The sequence below is a fragment of the Scyliorhinus torazame genome, chromosome 1 (assembly GCF_047496885.1).
Source record: "Scyliorhinus torazame isolate Kashiwa2021f chromosome 1, sScyTor2.1, whole genome shotgun sequence".
In the NCBI taxonomy this organism is placed as follows: Eukaryota; Metazoa; Chordata; class Chondrichthyes; order Carcharhiniformes; family Scyliorhinidae; genus Scyliorhinus; species Scyliorhinus torazame.
Window position 1 is genome coordinate 402,575,075 of NC_092707.1, and position 23,373 is coordinate 402,598,447.

A 23,373-nucleotide genomic window follows, 5' to 3' on the forward strand; every position below is an offset into this window, starting at 1 on the left:
AGATGGCTAGTGGAGTTAGGTATAGTTACCGTAGTTAGATCTTGTTAACCTTATCACTCGTATCAAAGTTAAAGTAAAGAACTCATGCAATTATTGTTATAGTTACTCAATAAACCTTTTGTTACTACTAGACGAGTTCGAGTCTTCTTCATCGAGATTCAGAAGACCTCATCACTAACCAAGGTTTGAGTAGCACATGGTACCTACCACACAGGTAACAAAACAGTTTCTTCAATATGTACCGAGATTCAAGGTGTCATTTGTTGCTCAATGGATAGCAGTCTCACCTCTGTTAGAATGTTATTGGGTTCAAGCCTCACTCCGGAGAGTTGAGGAGATAATCAAGGTTGATGCTCCAAAGGCTGTGTTGAGTGAGCGTTGCATTAATGGAGGGACAGTACTTCAGCCAAGATGTTCAACTAAATCTTCATCTGTCCACTGTCCACAAAGGTGTCAGGAAAATATTCCACTGCAATATTTGAAGAAGAGCAAGGGAGATCTCCCCAGTGCCCTGGCCAACATTAGTCCATTAATCAGAATCATTAAACAGATTACTTTATAAATATCACCTTAGAAATTAGATGCTGTGGTGTTGAGATCCTGCTGCCCATCCATCTCCCCCAAATCAAGTTTGAATTCAACCAGCATTGTGACTGTGGGTAAGGTAGGGGGCTTGGGGGAGGGGGGGGCGGGAATGTTGCCCAGCAAATCCCGTTGGCCAGTGGCCTACCAAGGTGGGGTGCCCTTATTGTTGGGAATAATCAGTGCTGATATTTCGACACTGCCTCTCCAGTGACCCCCATCTTTTACACACTCTCCTCTACCTGGGAATCTATCAGTGACCTCGCGGAAGGCTCCAGCGCAGTAGCAGTAGTGGCCACCGCACCAGGTGATGCTGCCTGTCCTGGAGAGTTGCTGGCCACTGATTGGCTAGCAGCTCTTGGTGTGGAATTTTCATCTTAACGTGTTCTTAATCTGACCATGGCCCACCATGAACAGGTAAGTGCCTGATTAGCACAGAATAGCTGGACCTCCCTGAGAAAGTCATCACAGGGATCCCACCAGTCCTAAGCAATTTGGCAGGAAAATGGCATGTTGGTCTTTACTGCAATGGGATTGGAATAAAGAATAAAGATGTCTTGCTGCATTTGTGCAGTTTTGGTGTGACCACTTCTAGAATATTGCGTATCCACATTTTAGAAAGGAAAGACTTGCATTGCAGGCGGGTCACTCGCAAAGGTTCACTAAATTGGTGCCTGGGATACTGGGGCTGTCCTTTTATGACAGGCCGAGTAAATTACATTTTCTGGATTTAAAAGAATGAGGGGTGATCTCAATGAAACCACAAAATTCTGAAAAGGTGATAGGGTAAATGCTGAGAGATTATTTCCACTGATCGGGGAATCTAAAACACGGGGGTACAATCTCAGGATAAGGGACCGATCATTTAGGACTGAGATGAGGAAAAATTACTTCACTCAAAGGCTTGTGAAGCTTTGTGATTCTTTCCCCAGAGGGTCGTGGATGCTCCATCATTGAATATATTTAACAATGAGATAGACAGACTTTTGGTCTCTCGGGGAATAAAGGGATCTGTGGAGCAGATGGAGTTGAAGCCCCAAGATCAGCCATGAATGTATTGAATGGCGCAGCGGGTCCAATGTGCCTTAGCATCTGGGGTTGTTATTTCTTTTGTTCTTGTATCCTTGTGCGAAAGAACCACTTCACCCACTTTAAATTCTCGCCTTCATTTCTGAAGTAATTCATTGGTTGTAAAGTATTTTGAAACATCCTAAGGTTCTGAAAGGTGATAGAAATGCAAGTATTTTATTTTTTCCGTGACCTTCCATGTCTGTTTGTTACTTACCCAAAAAAATGATGAGGGAAAATTCAAGGATCTGAGTTCTCTTGGAAGAATGTCCAAGTTGTCTTTTACCAAGCTACCAAAGTAGCTGAACAGCAACCAGGAGCAGGAAACAAAGACAATTTCCTATTTTTAACAAGAACAATTAGACTACGTGTGTGGTGTCTTTTATTTTTATTGCTTCTCCTCTGTATGTCTTCAACTTGGCCAAAATGCTCTCCAAGGACAATGGTTGGACGCCCTCTCTCAGGCACTGAAATGAGTGTTCACCCATCACAGTGGCTGATATCCCAGTGTCCACTTACATTTTCATGGAGCATAACAGTAATAAGGTCTGACTTTCCTGCTTTTAATCACAGAATCACAATCACAGAAAACACAGTGCAGGACAGGCCCTTCGGCCCATCGAGTCTGCACCAACACTTGAAAAACACATGAGCTACCTACCTAATTAATTTGCCAGCACTTGGTTCATAGCCTATGTTATGATGTGCCAAGTGCTCATCCAGGTACTTTTTAGCTCACTGGGCTAAATCGCTGGCTTTTAAAGCAGACCAAGGCAGGCCAGCAGCACGGTTCAATTCCCGTACCAGCCTCCCCGAACAGGCACCGGAATGTGGCGACTAGGAGCTTTTCATAGTAACTTCATTGAAGCCTACTCGTGCCAATAAGTGATTTTCATTTCATTTTCATTTAATTTTAAAGGATGCGAGACAACTCATCTCTACCACCCTCCCAGCCAGTGCATTCCAGACCGTCACCACCCTCTAAGAAAGAATGTTTTTCCTCACATCCCCACTAAACCTCCTGGCCCTCACCTTGAACGTCTTTCCCCTTGTGACTGACCCTCCAACTAAGGGGAACAGCTGCTCCCTATCCACCCTGCCCATACCCCTCATAATCTTGTACACCTCGATCTGATTGTCCCTCAGTCTTCTCTGCCCCAGCGAAAACAACCCAAGCCTATCCAAACTCTCTTCATAACTTAAATGTTCCATCCCAGGCACCATCCTGGTAAATCTTCTCTGCAACAGTACAATCACATCCTTCCTATAATGTGGTGACCAGAATTGCACACAATACTCCAACTGTGGCCTTGCCAAAGTTCTATACAACTCCAACATGACCTCCCTGTTTTTTTTTCATTCATTCATTCAGGCATTGCGGGCTGGGCCAGCATTTACGACCCATCTCTGAGGGTATTTCAGAGTCAACCACATTGTTGTGGATCTGGAATCATATGTTGGTCAGACCAGGTGAGGATGACAGATTTCCTTCCCTAAAGGACATTCGTGAACCAGATGGGTTTTTACTACAATGGTCATAATTCATGGTCATCATTAGACTTTTAATTTCAGATATTTATTGAATTCAAATTGCACCATCTGCAGTGGTGGGATTTGAACCTGGATTCCAGAGCATGACTCTGGGTCTCTGGATTACTAGTCCAGCGACAATACCACTACGCCACCGCTTCTCCTTTTTGAAATCTATGCCTCAATTGATAAAGGCAAGTGTCCCATATGCCTTTTTCGCCAACCTATTAATTAAATTTCTCCTTCCAAAGCGTATCACCTCACACTGGGGCTGGTTTAGCACAGGGCTAAATAGCTGGCTTTCAAAGCAGACCAAGGCAGGCCAGCAGCATGGTTCAATTCCCGTACCAGCCTCCCTGAACAGGCGTCGTCGGAATGTGGCAACTAGGGGCTTTTCACAGTAACTTCATTTGAGGCCTACTTGCGACAATAAGCGATTTTCATTTCATTTCGTTTTCAGGGTTAAATTTAATCTGTCACTTATCTGCCTATTTGACCATCCCATCTATATCTTCCTGTAACCCAAGACACTCACCCTCACTGTTAACCACTGTTAACCTGCTGTTCACCAGCAGGCTGGTTTAGCACAGGGCTAAAGAGCTGGCTTTTAAAGGCTTTTAAAGCAGACCAAGACAGGCCAGCAGCACGGTTCAATTGCCGTACCAGCCCCCCCGAACAGGCGCTGGAATGTGCCGACTAGGGGCTTTTCACAGTAACTTCATTTGAAGCCTACTTGTGACAATAAGCGATTTTCATTTTCATTTCACTCAGCCAATCTTTGTGCCATCTGCAAACTTACTCATCCTACCTCCTACATAGCCATCTATGTCATTTATATAAATGACGAATAATAAGGGCCCAGCACAGATCCCTGCGGTATGCCACTGGGCACCAGCTTCCAGTCACTAAAGCAGCCATCTGTCATCACCTTCTACCTCCTACAGCTAAGCCAATTTTGAATCCACCTTATCAAGATATCCTGCACAGGATTCTCCATCACTCTGTGCCAGATTTCTGGTTCAGCACGCCGGCAGGATGTTCCCATTGTGGGAAAGCCCCATGCCGTAGAGAAACCATCGGGCTGCCGGCAAAGCGGAGCATCTCGCCAGCGGAGAATCCAGTATCTCATGTATATTTGCCTTCTTTCTAAGTCTCCCATGTGGGACCTTGTCAAAGGTTTTGCTGAAATCCATATGAGCTACATCAACTGGACGACCATGTTCTATACACCTTGTCACCGCCTCAAAAAACTCAATCAAATTTGTTAGTCGTGACCTCCCTCTGACAAAGCCATGCTGACTATCCTTAATCAAAACTTGCCTCTCCAAATGGAGATCGATTATCTCCTTCAGAATTTTCTCCAATAGTATCCCCATCAGTGACATGAGAATCACTGATATGTAGTTCCCTGGCTTACCTCTATAATCCTGCTTCAATAGTGGAACCACATTAACTGTTCTCCAGTCCTTCCCCGTGGCCGGAGAGGAATTAAAAATTGGGGTCAGAGCCCCTGCATTCTCCTCCCTTGCCTCACACAGCAGCCTGGGACACAATTCACCTGGATCTAGAGACTTGTCCACTTTTAAGCCTCCCAAAACTTCCAATACCTTGCCACTCCCTATGTCAGTTTTCTCAAGAACATCACAACCTCTCACCCTGGGCCCTGAGTTCCATACCTACATCCTCATTCTCTTGGGTGAATACTAATGTGAAGTATTCGTTCAACAGCCTACCAATGTCCTCTTGCACCACCCACAGATTGCCATCTTGGTCCCTAATGGGCCCTAATCATTCCCTGGTTATTTTCTTCCCATTAACATACTTATAGAATATCTTGGGATTTTCCCTACTTTTACCAGCTACAGCTTTCTCATACCAATTTTTGCTCTCCTGAGTGCTTTCTTATGCTTCATCCTGCACCTTCTGTACTTGACTAATGCCTCTGTTGATTTGCGCCTCTCTTTTCCTTCTCATCCTATCCTGAATATCTCTGGCCATCGATGCTTCTCTGACCTTGTTACTCCTTAAAAAGAGAGTGAATATCAGAATCAAGGGTGTCAGGCTCATTCACATTGTGTACTTTTAACATATTGGCTGATCAGTCAATGAGCACTCTTGACTTAGCTCTGCACAGTTTGACCAAATATCCTCATTTGTGACAATAATGGCACTCAGTCTTCTTAAGCCTACATAATTCAGGAGTGTGGTTACCTCCACATCAGTAATGAATGGGTGGCATGGTGGCAAGCATTGCTGAATCACTGCACCAGGGATCTGGGTTCCAATTCTGGCCTTGGTAACTGTCTGTGTGGAGTTCTCACTTTCTCTCCGTGTCTGCGTGGGAATCCCTCAGGTGCTCTGGTTTCCTCCCACAGTCCAAAGATGTACAGGTTAGGTGGATTGGCCGTGTTAAATTGCCCCTTAGTGTCCAAAGGTTTGGTAGGGTATCGGGGATAGGGCGGAGGAGTGGGGGCCTAGGTAGAGTGCTCTTTCAGAGGGTTGGTGCAGACTTGATGGGCTGAATGGCCTCCTTCTGCACTATAGGAAATCTGTTCTATGATCCACTTCATGAATCGTTGTAAGATTGCCTCTGATGTATCTTTTTGTTCTGTGGGTGACTGAAATTGTTTCCCATTTCACGGCTCCTTCAGCTGTTTTGGTGCCACAGCTAGCTACAGGCTGGCACCCTAATTGGTATAAGGTGCCATTTTGAATGCCTTGCAGCTCCTTGGAATTTTTTTCGGCGCTTTCCATGGCCAGCAACTCTCTCCATTTCCCGTTACAAATTTATCTCAACTTCTACGAGCAATCAGCACTGTATGGCATTGTTACTTATGCCAAAAGCGAACCAACCTCACAACATGTCATTTAGGGTCACACCTAATTGATAATTGCCTCAGTTCAGTGATGTAAGTCATAATTGATTCACCTGGGGCTCTCACCCTCAAATTAAATTTGAATCTCTGGAGGATGGTTAAAGTAGAAAATGACCCTTCCCTAAATCTACAAGTTCACCAAATGAAATGGAGTCAGGCGCACTTGGGCTGTGAGACTGAAAATAAGATTGTACAGATGCTCAGGGGAATTGCTTTCCACTTTGCCTCCTGCCATATTTTATTTGCTTGGAAATAAAACACAAGTTTGGTGTACTGTGTCCAGCCCTCCGTGGGGGAGTCGATTGGATCTATTTGACCGTAGAGAGGCGTTTTGGTGAGTATGTTTCTCATTTTTTCACAGCAATGGTTAAAATAGATTACCCACAGGTGTAGGGCCAGAGGCAGTGCCAGGTTCTCCAATCCTCGTCACCAGATGGAAAGGTATGTTCCGGGAGGCTTCTTTAGTTGGACAAAAGAACTTTATTTGCAAGGCTGCATCATGAATTGCATGTTTGCAGGTAGTCCATAATACATTCTGAGACCAGGAAAATCTCCTTCCCCTTGAGACATTCCCCGTGCTGGGCCTTGATTGGTTGTTCAGACCACGTGACCCCGACTTGATCAGGTTGCTCTCAAAGGGACAATCACCGTAGCTCAAATCTCCGACCAGCAGAGATTGGGAATAAAACTGAGCCCTGTTTTGTTTGTATAGCTGAGGCACTCACAGAACGATATATGATTTTTCATTGAGGTTTATCTCAATCTATCATTGTTTCACTCTCTCTCCTTCCTTCTCCCTCTCTTTGCTGATGCACTCTCTCACTTCACTGTTGCTTCTCTTCCTCCACCAATACTCCCTCACCATCTCTTTCTTGTTCTTTTTAGTTCCATTAGTCACATTTCCCAAACCTATACACACTTCCAAAAGCTTAAGTGAATTGCTGAAGATTTTCAATAAATGGGAACTCTATTTAGGAGTAATCAAGTAAATCTGTCAGGTATTGCTCAACATGCTGACTGCAGGCTGGTGCCAAAAATCGTCTCTAAGTACACCACCAAGCTAAACCAACACACTAGACTAAACACACGAGTATTAAACAGACACGGTGATTGCTTTCGGGCTGGTTCATGATCCAGCCTCATTCACACTGATGATGGTTCAAACTCTCAAACAACATGTATGGGGCTCGACAGAACAATTAACTAAACTAGTTAAATTAAATGCAATGCTTGGATTTTTCAAGAAGCGGTTTTGATAACTGGTTTTATCAGAATTGGCCATATTTTGTACCAAAGCCCACCCCTACCCAAGCCCATGCCTCCACCTGACCCCCTTAACCCAGAAACCCCACCTAATCTTTTAGACACAAAGGGACAATTTATCATGGCCAATCCAGCTAACCTGCACATCTTTTGGACTTGTGGTAGAAAACCGGAGCACCCGGAGGAAACCCACGCAGGCACGGGGAGTAAGTGCAAACTCCACACAGACAATCACCCGAGGCCGGAGTTGAACCTGGGACCCTGGAGCTGTGAGGCAGCAGTGCTAACCACTGTGCCACCGTGTTGCCCTTCCATACCCTTACACAGAAACATCGAATGCCCAGTTGAATGCATGGATTGAACCTGTCTCCACCACACTTCCAGGCAACGCATTCCAGACCCAAACCATTCAAAGCGTGAAAAAGATTTTTTTCACATCAAATTTGGTTTAAGTCCTACCACGGAGGCTTGATCACATAATCCAGGCTAACAACCTTGAGCAAGTACTGAGGAAGTGTCCCATTGTCAGAAGTGCTGTGTTTCAGTTAAGATGTTAAACTGAGGACTCATCTACCTTTCCAGGTGGACATTTAGGATTTTGCAGCATATTTAGGAGAAGAACAAATTTCTCTCGCTGGTGTTCCGGCCAGTGTTTATCCTTAAAACAGCTCAACATTAAAAACAAAGTGTCTGGTCATTATAGCATTGCTGTTTGTGCATGTGTCCTGTCCACAAATTGGATGTTACTTTTTGTTACATTACGACAGTGACTACACTTCTAAAGTACTTTATTGGTTGTAAAGCACCTTTGGATGTCCAGAGGTCATGAAAGACTTAACTATATGCAAGCTTTCTTTTCAATACATCATGTATGATATACACTAGCTTTATCCCTCCTTCAATTATTAACACATCTCTTATTTTAGGATAGGACAATAAAACCTCATCCTGAACCTTTGTTTTAGAGTCATAGAGCGCCACAGAGTCTTTACTGGATTTGATTTATTGTCACGTGTACTGAGGTATAATGCAAAGTATTATTCTGTGTACAATCCAGACAGATTGTTCCATACATGAGAAAACATAGGACATATGTATATGCACAATGTAAATATATAGACACCGACCTCGGGTGAAGAATACGGAGTGCAGTACTACTCAGTAGAGAAGGTGTGTGGAGAGATCAGTTCAGTCCATAAAGGGTCATTCAGGAGTCTCGTAACTGCGGGTAAGAAGCTGTTTTTGAACCTGTTAGTGCGTGTTCTCAGACTTTTGAATCTCTTGACCAATGGAAGAGCTTGGAAGAGAGGGTCTTTGAATATGCTGCCTGTTTTCCCAAGGCAGCAGGAGGTGTAGACAGAGTCAATGGATGGGAGGCGGTTTCACGTCATGGACTGGGCTGTGTTCACGACTCTCTGGAGTTTCTTATGGTCTTGGGCCAAGCTGTTACCATACCAGGCTGTGATGAAGCCAGATAGGATGCTTTCTATGGTGCATCTGTAAAAATTGGAGTCAATGTGAACATGCTGAATTTCCTTGTTTCCTGAGTAAGTGTCGGCGCTATTGTGCTTTCTTGGTGGTAGCGTCGACATGCGTGGACCAGGACAGACGTTTGGTGATGTGCACACCTAGGAATTTGAAGCTGTCAACCATCTCCACCTCGTCCCCATCAATGCAGACAGGGGTGTGTATGATACTTTGCTTCCTAAAGTCAATGACTAGCTCCTAGTTTTTCTGATGTTGAGGGAGAGATTGTTGTCATTACACCACGCCACTAGGTTCTCTATCTCTCTCCTATATTCTGATTCATTATTGTTCGCGATCCGCCCCACTATGGTTGTGTCATCAGCGAACATGTAGATGGAGCTGGAGCCAAATTTTACCACACAGTCATGTGCGCATAGGGAGTATAGTAGAGGGCTATGTACACAGCCTTGCAGGGCCCCGGTATTGATGGCTATCATGGAGGAATTGTTGTTGTTTATCTTTACTGATTGTGATGTATGGGTCAGAGAGTCGAGGATCCAGTTGCAGAGGGAGGAGCCAAGTCCTAGGTTCTGGAGTTTTGATATGAGCTTGGCTGGGATCGTGGTATTGAAGGCAGAGCTTCAGCCAATGAATAGGAGTCTGACTTTAGAGTCCTTGTTGTTGAGATGCTCCAAGGATGAGTGTGGGGCCGGGGAGATGGTGCCTTCTGTGGACTGGTTGTAGCGTTATGCAAATTGCAGTGGATCATGACATTCTGGGAGTATGCAGTTTATATGTCTCATAAGCAACCTCTTGAAGAACTTCATAATGATAGGTTACGGCACAGAAGCAGGCCATGTGACCCATCAGGCCCATGCTGGCTCTCTGTGGAGCAGCCAATTAGTTCCATTCCCTTGCTATATACCCATAGCCCTGTATGTTTATTTCTTTCAAATGCTCATCCAATCTTTTTTCAAAATTATTCATTGTCTGCATATCCACCACTTTTCTACACTCACCTACACTTTTCTAAATGCTAGATCCCTTGCTGGATAAAAAAAAGTTTCCCCTTACATCCCCCCTGTGAATCCCCTGCCAAAAACTTTAAATCTTGTTCCCCCGTGCACCATCATGCAGTGTAAATATCTCCAATTCAATGAATCCTTAAAGCCCATCATATCCCAGTTTTTCATGGTTCCAGTGGGCTGCTATCTTGCTAATTGGGCTGTTATCATTATTTCAAAAGGCTACTCATCTGTCACATACTTAACAACTGTTCCTTCCCAACCAGGAGAAAACCTATAATAATATCTTCTACAGTTTGTCCACACCAAGTTGTTGCTGAGGTGGTGGCGGCTTGCTGGGCTGCATCCCTGAGAAAAGTTAATGGACCTGCTTAGAATTTGATAACAAGCCACAAATGAACAGATTCATTGAATTTATAACTTACTGTGGTGGGATTCTAACCTGGAACTTATATTGCACCTTTTTTGATGTGGTAAACCAAAACAAGGAGCTTTACCAGAGACAGATCAGATCAGAAATATACATTGAGCCAAAGAAGGAGATATTTGTCCAGGTAGCTGTATTTGAAAGACAGCACCACCAACAGTGCAGCATTGAAGATTAAGTCCAGAGTGACTCTGAAGAAGCCAAGTTCAGGACAAGAGTTATGGACTCACATCACTACTCAACTTAATGAAGTAAGATCCAACTTTACTACCTTTTGAAACGTTAGGCCAGCTTTTAATTGTTCCCTGAGGATAATTTGTATATAAATCAATGCTATTTAGTTTTTTTTTCAAAGTTTTGAGCTGTTTTTAAATATTTTTCCAGCTACTGTGTGGAAGACTTGGCTGTGGTGATCTAGTCACCTCTTGCCGAGAATGTGGTTATGTCTCAGTGTCAGAATCTGGGTATGAGAGTTCAGGAATTTATTTTCTTACAAATTGTGCCACTGGCAGGTCATTCTTATTTGTCTTTGAGAATTTGGCCAATGCATATTTTTGTGTTTAAGTGAGTCAAGTTGCAAAGGAGAAGCAGACGTGGAAGGAAACAAGCAAAGTGACAAAAATAATATTTTGAGACAGCGTGTATGAGTAATTTGAGACATGGCGTGTGGTGATTGTAGTTTGGGAGGAATAGGTGCCTTTGGGCCGATGGTTCCCAAAGCTCTCCGCCATGTTATTTTATCACCACATGTCTGGTTCTGTTGTCGCATATTTGATAGAGATTGATGTTCTTGTTTGTTGCAGTGGTTGTCTAAGGAAGAGGATCGGGGCATAGTGTCTGAACAGTATGACTATTTATTGTAGACAATGACTGTGTGTGGGTTTCTTCTGTCCAAGCCAGTCAAACTACTACTAGTCATGTGACTCCATTTACATCATCACGTGGGCTGCACTCTTTCTCCAATCTCGCATTAACCATTTCAGGACTGCACACCTGGGATTAATCACAAACTCCATTGTCAGTTATTTTGTCACAACCTGGATTTTAAAATAAATTCAGGGCATGCGTTTGTCATTGGTATTTACTGCCCATCAGTACATTAAACTAAGCTTGGGCTGGTGGTGGTGAGCCACCTCATGAACTGCTGCAGTTCATGTGATGAAGGTAGAGCCACTGAGCTGCTCAGAATGGAGTTCAGGGTTTCTACGCAGTGACAGTAAAGGAACGGCGATATAGTTTCAAGTCGGGTAAGTGTGTGAGTTGGAGGGAAGCTTGCAGTTGATATTCCATATGTCTGCTGACCTTATCCTTCCAGGTGGCAGCGATCACGGTTTTCGAAGGTGCTGTCGAAGGAGACTTGGTAAGTTCCTGCAGTGCATAGAATTTACAGTGCAAAAGGAGGCCATTTGGCCCATCGAGTCTGCACCGGCTCCTGGAAAGAGCACCCCACCTAAGCCCACGCCTCCACCCCATCCCCATCTTATGGTACACACTGCAGCCTCTGTGAGCTCATGGTAGAGGGGTGAATGTTTAAGGTGGTGGATGGGGTGCCAATCAAAATGGTGGTGTTGAGCTTCTTGAGCTAAACTCATCCAGACAAGTGGGGAATATTCCATCACTTGCGCCTTGTAGGTGGTGGGCGGGCTTTGGGGAATCAGGAGGTGAGTTACTCTCTGCAGAATTCTCAGCCTCTGACATGCTCTTGCAACCACAGTATTCACAGAAGGCAGACTAGATGGACCTGGGTCTTTACTCATACAGAAATCCCCATGCTCTTGTGTGAGAAACGCAAACAGGCACACTTCCACTGAAGGGCACACATAAATAAAATTAAACAGTTCCATGTAGTCAAATAAAACAGAGATACCCTCAATTACAACTCGAGAGAGATGATTGGTAATACAAAGGCTTTAATTAGCAGAGATCCAGACAGCTGCCCAGAAGTGTGCTCACTGCACGCTGCCCACTGAACATTACCTTATATACGGCTCCCTGGGGGGGGCGGAGCCGGATGCGGAGTCCCGCAGGGTTCCAAGCCTGGTCTTAAAGGGATCATTACATTAAGGGTACAGTTATCATTCATCACAAAAACAAACCGTTATACCTATCTGTTTTAACATAGCCTCTACAGTTGAGAACTGGCAGCGATGGGTCAAATTGTAATTTTACACCGCCTGCCAATAGACAGTAAAATAGAATGGGGTGTAAAACTCTTTTTCGATCTGATTCATTTGTTTCCCATCCGGTGGCTGAGATTTAAATTCTCCACCCAGATAACCACAGAGGCAGACAGGCAGATAGTGTCACACACAGATTGATGGATAAATATCATGATTTATGGGCAGTTTATTCCACACCAGCCAATTTGGAAAACTAACAGAAGCACACCAAGGTTAATAAGCTGCTATGAGTTGAAGCTTCGCTTTAGAACTTGAGCATGTCATTGCAGTGAAGAATTGAGGGAGTGCAGCATTGCAAAGCTTCAATCATTCAGATGAGAGGTCAAACTCATGTCACATCGAAACTGCTGTAGACATAAAAAGATCTCATGGTACTATTCAAAAGAGGGCAGGATGCTTTTCTGGGATCTCCATTAAACGAAGGAGATTGTCATCGACTTCAGGAAGCGTAGTGGAGAACATGTCCCTTCTACATCAATGGAAATGAAGTAGAAAGGGTCGAAAGCTTCAAGTTTTTAGGTGTCCAGATCACCAACAGCCTGTCCTGGTCCCCCCATGCCGACACTATAGTTAAGAAAGCCCACCAACGATTCTACTTTCTCAGAAGACTAAGGTACCTCGGTACATGTGACAATAAACAAATCCAATCCAATCCAATCCAATCCAATACATGTGACAATAATAAATCAAATCAAATCAAATCAAAAAGATACTAGCTGAAAAAAAAGCATTTAATGAATGCTCAGATGTTCAGCAGAACAAAACTGTTTGAAGCTGAGATAATCCAAGCAAGAACTATTGGTGTTGAGACAGTGGTTAATCTTCACTGGGGTGTTGTGTCTGTAAGGGTTGCTGGGATAAAAGGAAGAGTGTGAGCTTGAATCATTTTCTCGCATCTGTATTGAAATATTTCCAACTTTTTGTCCAGCGTAACATCGTTCATTTTTTGTCTTGTTTAATAGATGTTTTGTTCCTTGTGTTAACAGTACACTGATAGACTCTTGCGAACGTGTTCAGTAATTGATGTCCACAGTTTTGCAAAAAAAGACAAATTTAGGATCTACCGAGCCAGGTCTCACTCTGAAATTTGACATGTCCAATATTAATGTCAGTTAGGATCATAATGTAAGAGAGGTTAAGAGTGTGATGATATTTTTGAGAAGCAAATGGTAAGAAACATAAACTGTCCAGCAAATTCTGGAGATTAATGACAATACAATGAAAGCTGACCAAATGTAGTAATCAACTACAAATATCAATTGTCCTTGACATTAGAAGGTCTCAGATCATCCATCAAGTAATGCTAGTTTCTTTACTGAGCTAGTTGACTCCAGACAAGGTTACAATGAAGGAACAATCATTTTGGCTTGGTTTAAAAAGAGTGGGGGAAAAACTCATTCTGCTGTTAATATTTTCTGATTCACTCTTGCATGAAGGACATGCTGGCAAGGTTGCATTGATTGATTATCCTCAATGCCTGAGAATACGATGGTGGGTCTTGTTGAATCCGTGCAGTCGTTGTGTTCATGGTGCTCCTGTGATGCATAAGGCAGGCTGTGCCAGGATTTTAACCTCGTCATGGGAAAGGAACAGTGATATCTGTCCAAGTCAGGATGATGTAAAAACTTGGAGGGAAGCCTTGAGGCGAGATCTTGTTCTTCTAGCATATATAGATGTGTAGATGAGGGAGGTGCTGTCAAAGTAACCGTGGTGAGATGTTGCATTGCACAGAGCACAATTGTTGACTGGGGTGAATATAAATTCCAAATCGATCTGCTCGGTCTTGGATAGCATCAACGTTCTTTTCGGAGTTCTTTTTCTCCAGAACAGAGGAGGTTTAAGGGTGAACTAATAGAAACATTTAACATTTTGAAGAGGTTTGATAGGGTACATGTGGAGGAGACGTTTCCACTTGTAGTTGCAAACAAAACCAGAGCCATAAATATAAAATACCAAATAAAACCAGTCAGATATTCAGGTGTCACTGCTTTATCCAGAGAGTGGTGAGAGTTTTGGACTTGAAATGATATGAGAGTGGTTACGACAAATAGCCTAGATGCATTTAAGGGGAAGGTATATAAACTCAAGAGAGAAAGGAATAGAAGGATATTCTGGTATTCCAATAAGTTATTGGCTTGAATCTTGTCAATGGTGATGAGACTTTCAAAGGTTATGAGATGAACATCCAGCCATATTTGACCACAAGCACCACACCTCCTGCAGTTCAAAGGCTGTGACTCTTAACAGGATACATTGGGAGAGCCAATTCAATGATTCTAGTTTTTAAAAAATTTATTTATAGAATTTACAGTGCAGAAGAAGGCCATTTGGCCCATTGAGTCTGCACCGGCTCTTGGAAAGAGCACCCTACCCAAGGTCAACACCTCCACCCTATCCCCATAACCCAGTAACCCCACCCAACACTAAGGGCAATTTTGGACACTAAGGGCAATTTATCATGTCCAATCCACCTAACCTGCACATCTTTGGACTGTGGGAGGAAACCGGAGTACCCGGAGGAAACCCACGCACACACGGGGAGGATGTGCAGACTCCGCACAGACAGTGACCCAAGCCGGAATCGAACCTGGGACCCTGGAGCTGTGAAGCAATTGTGCTATCCACAATGCTACCGTGCTGCCCCCTAGTTAGTTGTAAGCTAACATCCAAAGGAAAAGAAAATTGACCACAAGAGTTGCTGAATTGTTGTTAAAGAACTAACCGGTCCATTCATGTAATTCAGAGAAGAGAAGGTGCTACTCTAACCTGGCGTGGATACACATGAATCCTGCCCCCTAAATAGGTTTAGCAATCCAATCACATTCTGTTCCCACAAGGCATATTGTGCCAGAAATTGTCCATGAGTAGATGTTTTCTCAAATTGTGGTCAAACTGAGACACTGAAGGGGCTTTCAGATCACTCTTTTGGATCATTTATGAAAAATGGTCATTTGCAAAGATTATGTACATGATGAAGCCCCACCCAAGGGGAAGCAGGAACTGTGGCAAGAAGATGATAATTGCCACATCCAAACAAAGAGCAAGGGTATATCATTTGTCTGACAGGCTATATTAATGATGTGGAGATGCCGGCATTGGACTGGGGTGAGCACAGTAAGAAGTCTTACAACACCAGGTTAAAGTCCAACAGGTTTGTTTCAAATCACCAGCTTTCGGAGCACTGCTCCTTCCTCAGGTGAATGAAGAGGTAGGTTCCAGTAACACATATATAGACAAAGTCAAAGAAGCAAGGCAATGCTTTGAATGCAAGCCTTTGCAGGTAATTAAGTCTTTACAGATCCAGAAATAGGGGTAACCGCAGTTTAAAGAGGTGTGAATTGTCTTGAGCCAGGACAGTTGGTAGGATTTTGCAAGCCCAGGCCAGATGGTGGGGGATGAATGTAATGCGACATGAATCCAAGGTCCCGGTTAAGGCCGTACTCATGCGTGCGGAACTTGGCGATAATTTTCTGCTCGGCGATTTTGCATTGTCGCGCGTCCTGAAGGCCGTCTTGGAGAACGCTTATCGGGAGATCAGGGGCTGAATGCCCTTGACTGCTGAAGTGTTCCCCGACTGGAAGGGAACATTCCTGCCTGGCGATTGTCGCGCGATGTCCATTCATCCGTTGTTGCAGCGTCTGCATGGTCTCGCCAATGTACCACACTTCGGGACATCCTTTCCTGCAGCGTATGAGGTAGACAACGTTGGCCGAATCGCACGAGTATGTACCGCATACCTGGTGGGTGGTATTCTCACGTGTAATGGCGGTACCCATGTCGATGATCTGACACTCTTGCAGAGATTGCCATGGCAGGGTTGTGTGGTGTCGTGGCCGCTGTTCTGAAGGCTGGGTAGTTTGCTGCAAGCAATGGTTTGTTTGAGGTTGCGTGGTTGTTTGAAGGCAAGTAGTGGGGGTGTGGGGATGATCTTGGCAAGATGTTCACCTTCATCAATGACATGTTGAAGGCTGCGAAGAAGATGTCGTCGTTTCTCCGCTCAGGGGAAGTACTGGACAACGAAGGGTACTCTGTCAGTTGTGTCCCGTGTTTGTCTTCTGAGAAGGTCGGTGCGGGTTTCTGCTGTGGTGCGTGGAATTGTCAATCGATGAGTCGAGCGCCATATCCCGTTCGCACAAATGTAGGTCTGTAGATGTCTGTTACGCTCCTCCTCTTCTGAGCAGATCCTGTGTATACGGAGGGCTTGTTCATAGGGGATGGCTTCTTTAATGTGTTTAGGGTGGAAGCTGGAGAAGTGGAGCATAGTGAGGTTATCTGTGGGCTTGCGGTAAAACGAAGTGCTGAGGTGACCGTCCTTGATGGAGATGAGTGTGTCCAAGAATGCAATCGATTTTGGAGCATAGTCTGATGATGGGATGGAACTTATTGATGTCATCGTGTAGTAGTTTTAGTGATTCTTCGTCGTGGGTCCAAAGGAAAAAAACGTCATTGATGTATCTGGTGTATAAAGTCGGTTGAAGGTCCTGTGCAGTGAGGAGGTCTTGTTCAAACTTGTGCACAAAGATGCTGGCATATTGAGGTGTGAATTTGGTCCCCATGGCTGTTCAGTGCATCTGGATGAAGAACTTGTTATTGAAGGTTAAGACGTTGTGATCCAGAATGAAGCGGATGAGTTGCAGACTTGCGCCTGGAGATTGGCAGTTGTTGGTGTTGAGTACTGAGTCTGTTGCAGCAATGTCGTCATCATGGGAGATGCCAGTGTAGAGTGCTGAGACGTCCATTGTGGCGAGGAATGTTCCTGGTTCAACTGGTCCATGGGTGCTGAGTTTCTGTAGGAAGTCCGTCGTGTCGCGACAGAAGCTGGGCGTTCCTTGTACGATGGGTTTCAAGATGCCCTCGATGTAGCCATGGATGCTCTCACAAAAGGTCCCATTGCCTGATACGATAGGACGGCCTGGTGTGTTGGCTTTGTGTATTTTCAGGAGGCAGTAGAGATCTCCAACGCGGGGAGTACGTGGGATAAGAGCACGTAGGGTGCTCTGAAGGTCTGGATTCAAGGTTTAAAAAAATAAATTTAGCGTATCCAATTCATTTTTTCCAATTAAGGGGCAATTTAGCTTGGCCAATCCACCTAGCCTGCACATCTTTGGATTGTGGGGGTGAAACCCACGCAAACACGGAGAGAATGTGCAAACTCCACACGGACAGTGACCCAGAGCCGGGATCGAACCTGGGACCTCGGCGCCGTGAGACAGCAGGGCTAACCCACTGTGCCACCGTGCTGCCCTCTTTTTTTAAAATTTAGTGTACCCAATTTATTTTTTCCAATTAAGGGGCAATTTAGTGTGTTCAATCCACCTACCTTGCACATCTTTAGGTTGTGGGGGCGAAACCCACGCAAACACGGGGAGAATGTGCAAACTCCACACGGACAGTGACCCAGAGCCGGGATCGAACCTGGGAGCTCGACTCCATGAGACTGCAGTGCGACCACTGCGCCACCATGCTGCCCTGGGATCCAAGGTCTTGATCAGTCTGTTGAGCTGGCGGGCATGTTCCTTGGTCGGATCTGCGGATAACTGCCTGTAGTGTTCCTGGTTGTTGAGTTGTCAGTGCACTTCTTTGCAGTAGTTCGTTCTGTTCAGTATGACGGTGGCCCCTTCTTTGTCTGCTGGTTTGATGACTATGTTGTAGTCTTTGACTTTGTCTATATATATATATGTTTCTGGAACATGTCTCTTCATTCACCTGAGGAAGGAGCTGTGCTCCGAAAGCTAGTGATTTGAAACAAACCTGTTTGACTTTAACCTGGTGTTGTAAGACTTCTTACTCGGCTATATTCAGGCAGATTAATGAAAGTCCCAAAACCAAGCGCCCATGGATTTACAACGTACGTTGACAGCAGACAAGCCATCAAATCTACCAAGGCATTGTTTTAATCCCGGGATGGGAGAGGTCCACCGTTTCTCTAGACCCACTACTCCACAGGTCACAGCATGAGTTAAGTTTAATTCAGTCGGCAGAATGACCAATCATCTACCTTCATTGGCGTTCTACCCAGAATAAAACAGACTCTGACTTGGCTTCTTTCAATAAACTCAGAATTATTAATTTATGATAAAGCAAAACTTATTTTTGAAACAAGTTGCAAGAACCAGTTATTACACAATTTATACTTGAGAAGTATAATTACCTATCGCTTTTTAAATTCCCCAGCACACACACACACACAAACTGATAGGGGTCACTGTAGACATGGGTAATTGAAGAGTACACTGTTAAAAAAAGATAAAGTTCGACCTGGATCTCTTATGTGCAGGTGGACCGCCAGTCCCAGTAGAAACCTCGAGGTTCTCACCATCAGAGCTTTGCGGTGGGGGGAGATATGATCAGATCAATCCTTCTTACCTCAGCCTTTCAGGTTTGCCAAAGGCAAACAAGTTCTCATGAGATGAGGATTTCTTACTTCGAACTGTTAACCACTATGTCAGGCAAGACAAGGAGAATGTCTGCTGAGCAGCTCACAACTGAATTCAGAAAATAAGTTCAAAACCTAAAGCTCACCCGTGTCATCTGATTCCTAGTAAATCACTAGCCTGTGACTTTAAACCAGTTTCCCCCCCATCAATTAAAATAATTGCAGTGCAAACAAGCATACAGTTCTTCCCCTCTCAAGTACCTTGTTGGTCAGGTAATTTCTTGGAAAAGGCATTCTTGCTCCCTGCACAAACGTGAATTTATGACCTTTTTGTAAAAGAAAATCCAAGTGTCCAAATAATACAATATCTTTCTAAATTTTAAAGGAAAAATACAGTTTACGAAGATGCTCTTCACTCCACACATTGCTATCAACATCCAGATGATCTAAATATTATGTGACAATGAATGCGCTGTGTTTTCTGATAGATAATCCCTCGCTTGAACTTTGGAAGTTGAGTGGGATGGCGTTCCACTGACATGGACGGCAAAGAATTCATTGGCATAGCAATCGGACAGTTTGATCTCATCACTGCTGAGCGCATCTTTCTTTCATCATCCTGTTCTCCTATTCTGTTTATTTTTGTAGCCTGCTGTCCGAACATGTAAAAATCCATTAAAGATCCATTTTTACAGATGTTCCATTGAACTTTAATTGCACTCTACTAAGTTTGTCACTGATCCACCGTTTGTACCCTTCTTATCTCATTACGGCTACTTTGCTTGCTTCTTATTATGGGCCCAGCCAATCCTCTCAGCTTTCATTTCTTTCATTGGCATATCATGTTCCACTTCTCTGAACATCATACAGAACATTTCCTCTTTTATTTGTTACTTAACCCACTGGCAGTGTGGCGGCTGCTCTACATCATTTTTTCAATTTGATTAAATGGTTCAGTTTGATATTTGTGCAATGATATATCTGTTCATATGGAAAAGAACGCGTAGCAAGGAGTGTGTCAGGGCAGACTGACATGTCTCGAGGGTCAGGTGGTTGATATTGTGTATAAACAATGTGCAGTGAGGAGTGTGTTGCAAGGCAATGTCACACCCAAGGAATATTCATTTTCCACACAATTGTACTATGTAACTCATATTCATCCACTATCTGGCCATTTTCTTACACTCGCTTCACTCTTTAAAAGTTAAAGATCTCGAGTCATAGAGTCATAGATGTTTGCAGCATGGAAACAGGCCCTTTGGCCCAGCTTGTCCATGCCGCCCAGTTTCTGTCACTAAGCTAGTCCCACTTGCCTGCGTTTAGCCCTCTTATACCTACCCTGCCCATGTAACTGTCTAACTGTTTTTAAAAGGAAAGAATTGTACCCGCCTCTACTACTGCCTCTGGCAGCTCATTCCAGATGCTTACCACACTGTGTGAAGAAATGTTCCCTCTGGTCTCTTTTGTATCTCTCCCCTCTCATCTAGTTCTAGACTCCTCTACCTTTGGAAAAAGATGTTGACTATCTATCTCATCTATGCCCTCATCTATATTATTTTATAAGCCTCTATAAGTTCACCCCTCCGCCTCTTATCCTCCAGGAAAAAATGTCCCAGCCTATCCAACCTCTCCTTATAGCTCAGACCATTACGTTCTGGTAGCATCCTCGTAAATCTCTTCTGCACTTTTTCTCGTTTAATAATATCCTTCCTATAATAGGGTGACCAGAACTGAACACAGTATTCCATGTGTGGTCTGACCAATGTCTTGTACAACTTCAACAAGATGTCCCAACTCCTGTATTCAATATTCTGACCAATAAAACCTAGCGTGCTGAATGCCTTCTTCACCACCCTGTCCACCTGCGACTCCACCTTCAAGGAGCAATGAACCTGTACTCCTAGATATCTTTGTTCTGTAACTCTCCCCAACTCCCGACCATTAACTGAGTAGGCCCTGCCCTGATTTGCATCACCTCACATTTATCCAAATTAAACTCCATCTGCCATTCATTGGCCCACTGGCCCAATTGGTCAGGATCCTGTTGCAATCTTATCTAACCTTCTTTACTATCAACTATGCCACCAATCTTGCTGTCATTTGCAAACTTACCAACCATGCCTTCTACATTCTCATCCAAATCATTAATATATATAACAAATAACAGTGGACCCAGCACCGATCCCTGAGGCACACCGCTGGTCACAGACCTCCAGTTTGAAAAACAATCCTCCACAACCACCCTTTGTCTTCGGTCGCCAAGCCAATTTTGCATCCGATTGGCAACCTCACCCTGGATCCCATGAGATTTAACCTTTTGCAATAACCTAGCATGCGGTACCTTGTCAAAAGCCTTGCTAAAGTCCATGTAAACAACGTCGACTGCACTGCCCTCATCTACCTTCTTGGTTACCCCTTCAAAAAACTCAATCAAATTGATGAGACATGATTTTCCCCTTCCAAAGCCATGCTGACTTTCCACAATTAGCCCTTGCCTGTCTAAATGCCTGCAGATCCTATCCCTCAGAATACCTCCTAACAATTTACCCACTACAGACGTAAGGCTAAACGGCCTGTAGTACCCAGGCTTATCCCTATAGCCCTTCTTAAATTAGGGCACAACATTTGCTTCCCTCCAATCTTCAGGCACCTCTCCTGTGGCTGTCGGTGATTTAAATATCTCAGCTAGGGGCCGGCAATTTCCTCCCAAGCCTCCCACACTGTCCTGGGATACATTTCATCAGGTCTCGGGGATTTATCTATCTTGATGCACTTCAATACCTCTAGCACCTCCTTCTCTGTAATATGTACACTCCTCAAGACATCACTTTTTACTTCACTAATTTCCCTAACATTCGTGCCTTTGTAGCCATCTGAGATGGCCACCTGCAAAGGACCATGGAAATTATGGCCTCCCCAGGATTCAGACAGATACAGAGCTTATGTGTATCTGACACACAGGTAGCTAGACCTGATCGAAACCCCCACTCGCTTGCATTCTTAATGGCCCGTTTCCCAGGACAATAGGACTCCAATCAAGAAACCGATACAGCCACAGACTGATCGGCGCCACTCCCTTTACTCAGAGAGCCCAACTGCCAAGGTCAATGACCGCTAAGGACCGGCCCAGCTACCAAGGCACCCGCCCCTTTATTGGCCGAAATCCGAAGAAGGTGATCAGAGCCCTGTCGAACTATTGGGTCCACAGTTAAGGACCGCCCCAAAGAGCGCGAAATCCCAGAGGGATAAAAGAGGACACAGCAATGTGTTCTGTCTCTTTTGGACCCGGCCTGTGCCAGCCCCTTCTGGATCCGGCCCATGTCAGCCAATTGTTGCAGGAACAGCCAGCCAAGTTCAAGACCAACGATCGCTACCTGACGGCTGAGCCCAGCAGAGACAGAGACACTTCTTCAAACCAGCCACGTGACATCAAGATAAAGGCCTTATCCATCTGCACAGTGCCGGTCACCCTGAAGTTAAGTATAGGTTATTGTAGCTGATAGGTGTAGTTTAACTCGTAGTAGATATTACGAAATGCAACAAAACAAAAATGAAATGAAAATTACTTATTGTCACAAGTAGGCTTCAAATGAAGTTACTGTGAAAGCCCCTAGTCGCCACATTCCAGCGCCTGTCGGGGAGGCTGGTACGGAATTTCCATGTCGAAGTAATCCTTGTGTGTGTAAATAAACCATCTTTTGAACTGACTAACTGGTTGTGTGGTCAGTTGACCGATATAAGGGAAAGGCTTGTGGTTCACCGAGATAAATAGAAATAGTATTGGCGACGCTGTTGGGACATAATATCATATTATAAATAGAGCCTCATTATTAAAAAGGGCAACACCTTTCTCAACATTAGATACTGACAAGAAATATTCATTTAGGACCTCTCCCATCCCTTGTGGGCCTGCACATAGATGACCTTATTTATCCTTAAGAGGCCCTACCCTCTCCCTAGTCACCCTTTTACCCTTTATGTATCCGTAAAAGCTCTTTGGATTTTCCTTTCCCTTTTCTGCCAAGACAATCTCATGTCACCTTTTTGCCCTCCTGATTTCTCTCCTAACTCTACTCTGACAAGCCCTATACTCTTCAAGGGATCCATTTGAACCCAGCTGCCTATGCATGTCATGCGCCTCCTGTTGTGTTGGGCGCTCTGGATCCATGGAACACATACAGGTCACCAACACTTGAAATAGTGCAACACTATTTTATTGAGTCATTAACAGTTTAACATACTCTCACTGTGGGTTAACACGATACTAGCTTTAACTAAAGTCCTTTGCCTTGTCCTAACCAGTCGATGCACTCAGCACATGGTGAATGTCTGTGCTGCAGGCTGTGAGCTCTGTCCTACTAGGAAGCTGCAGCTCGAATGAGCGGGAACTCTGATGCCCCCTGTCTTTATATGGCGTGTGCTCTAACCAATGATTGGCTGCGGTGTTGTGTGTGTTGATTGGTCCCACTGTGTGTCCATCAGTGTGTGTGTCTGCACCATGATATCCTGGTGTATATTATGACATCCCCCTTTTATAAAAGAATGTACATGTGTGGCAATAAATAGTGTATGGTGAGAA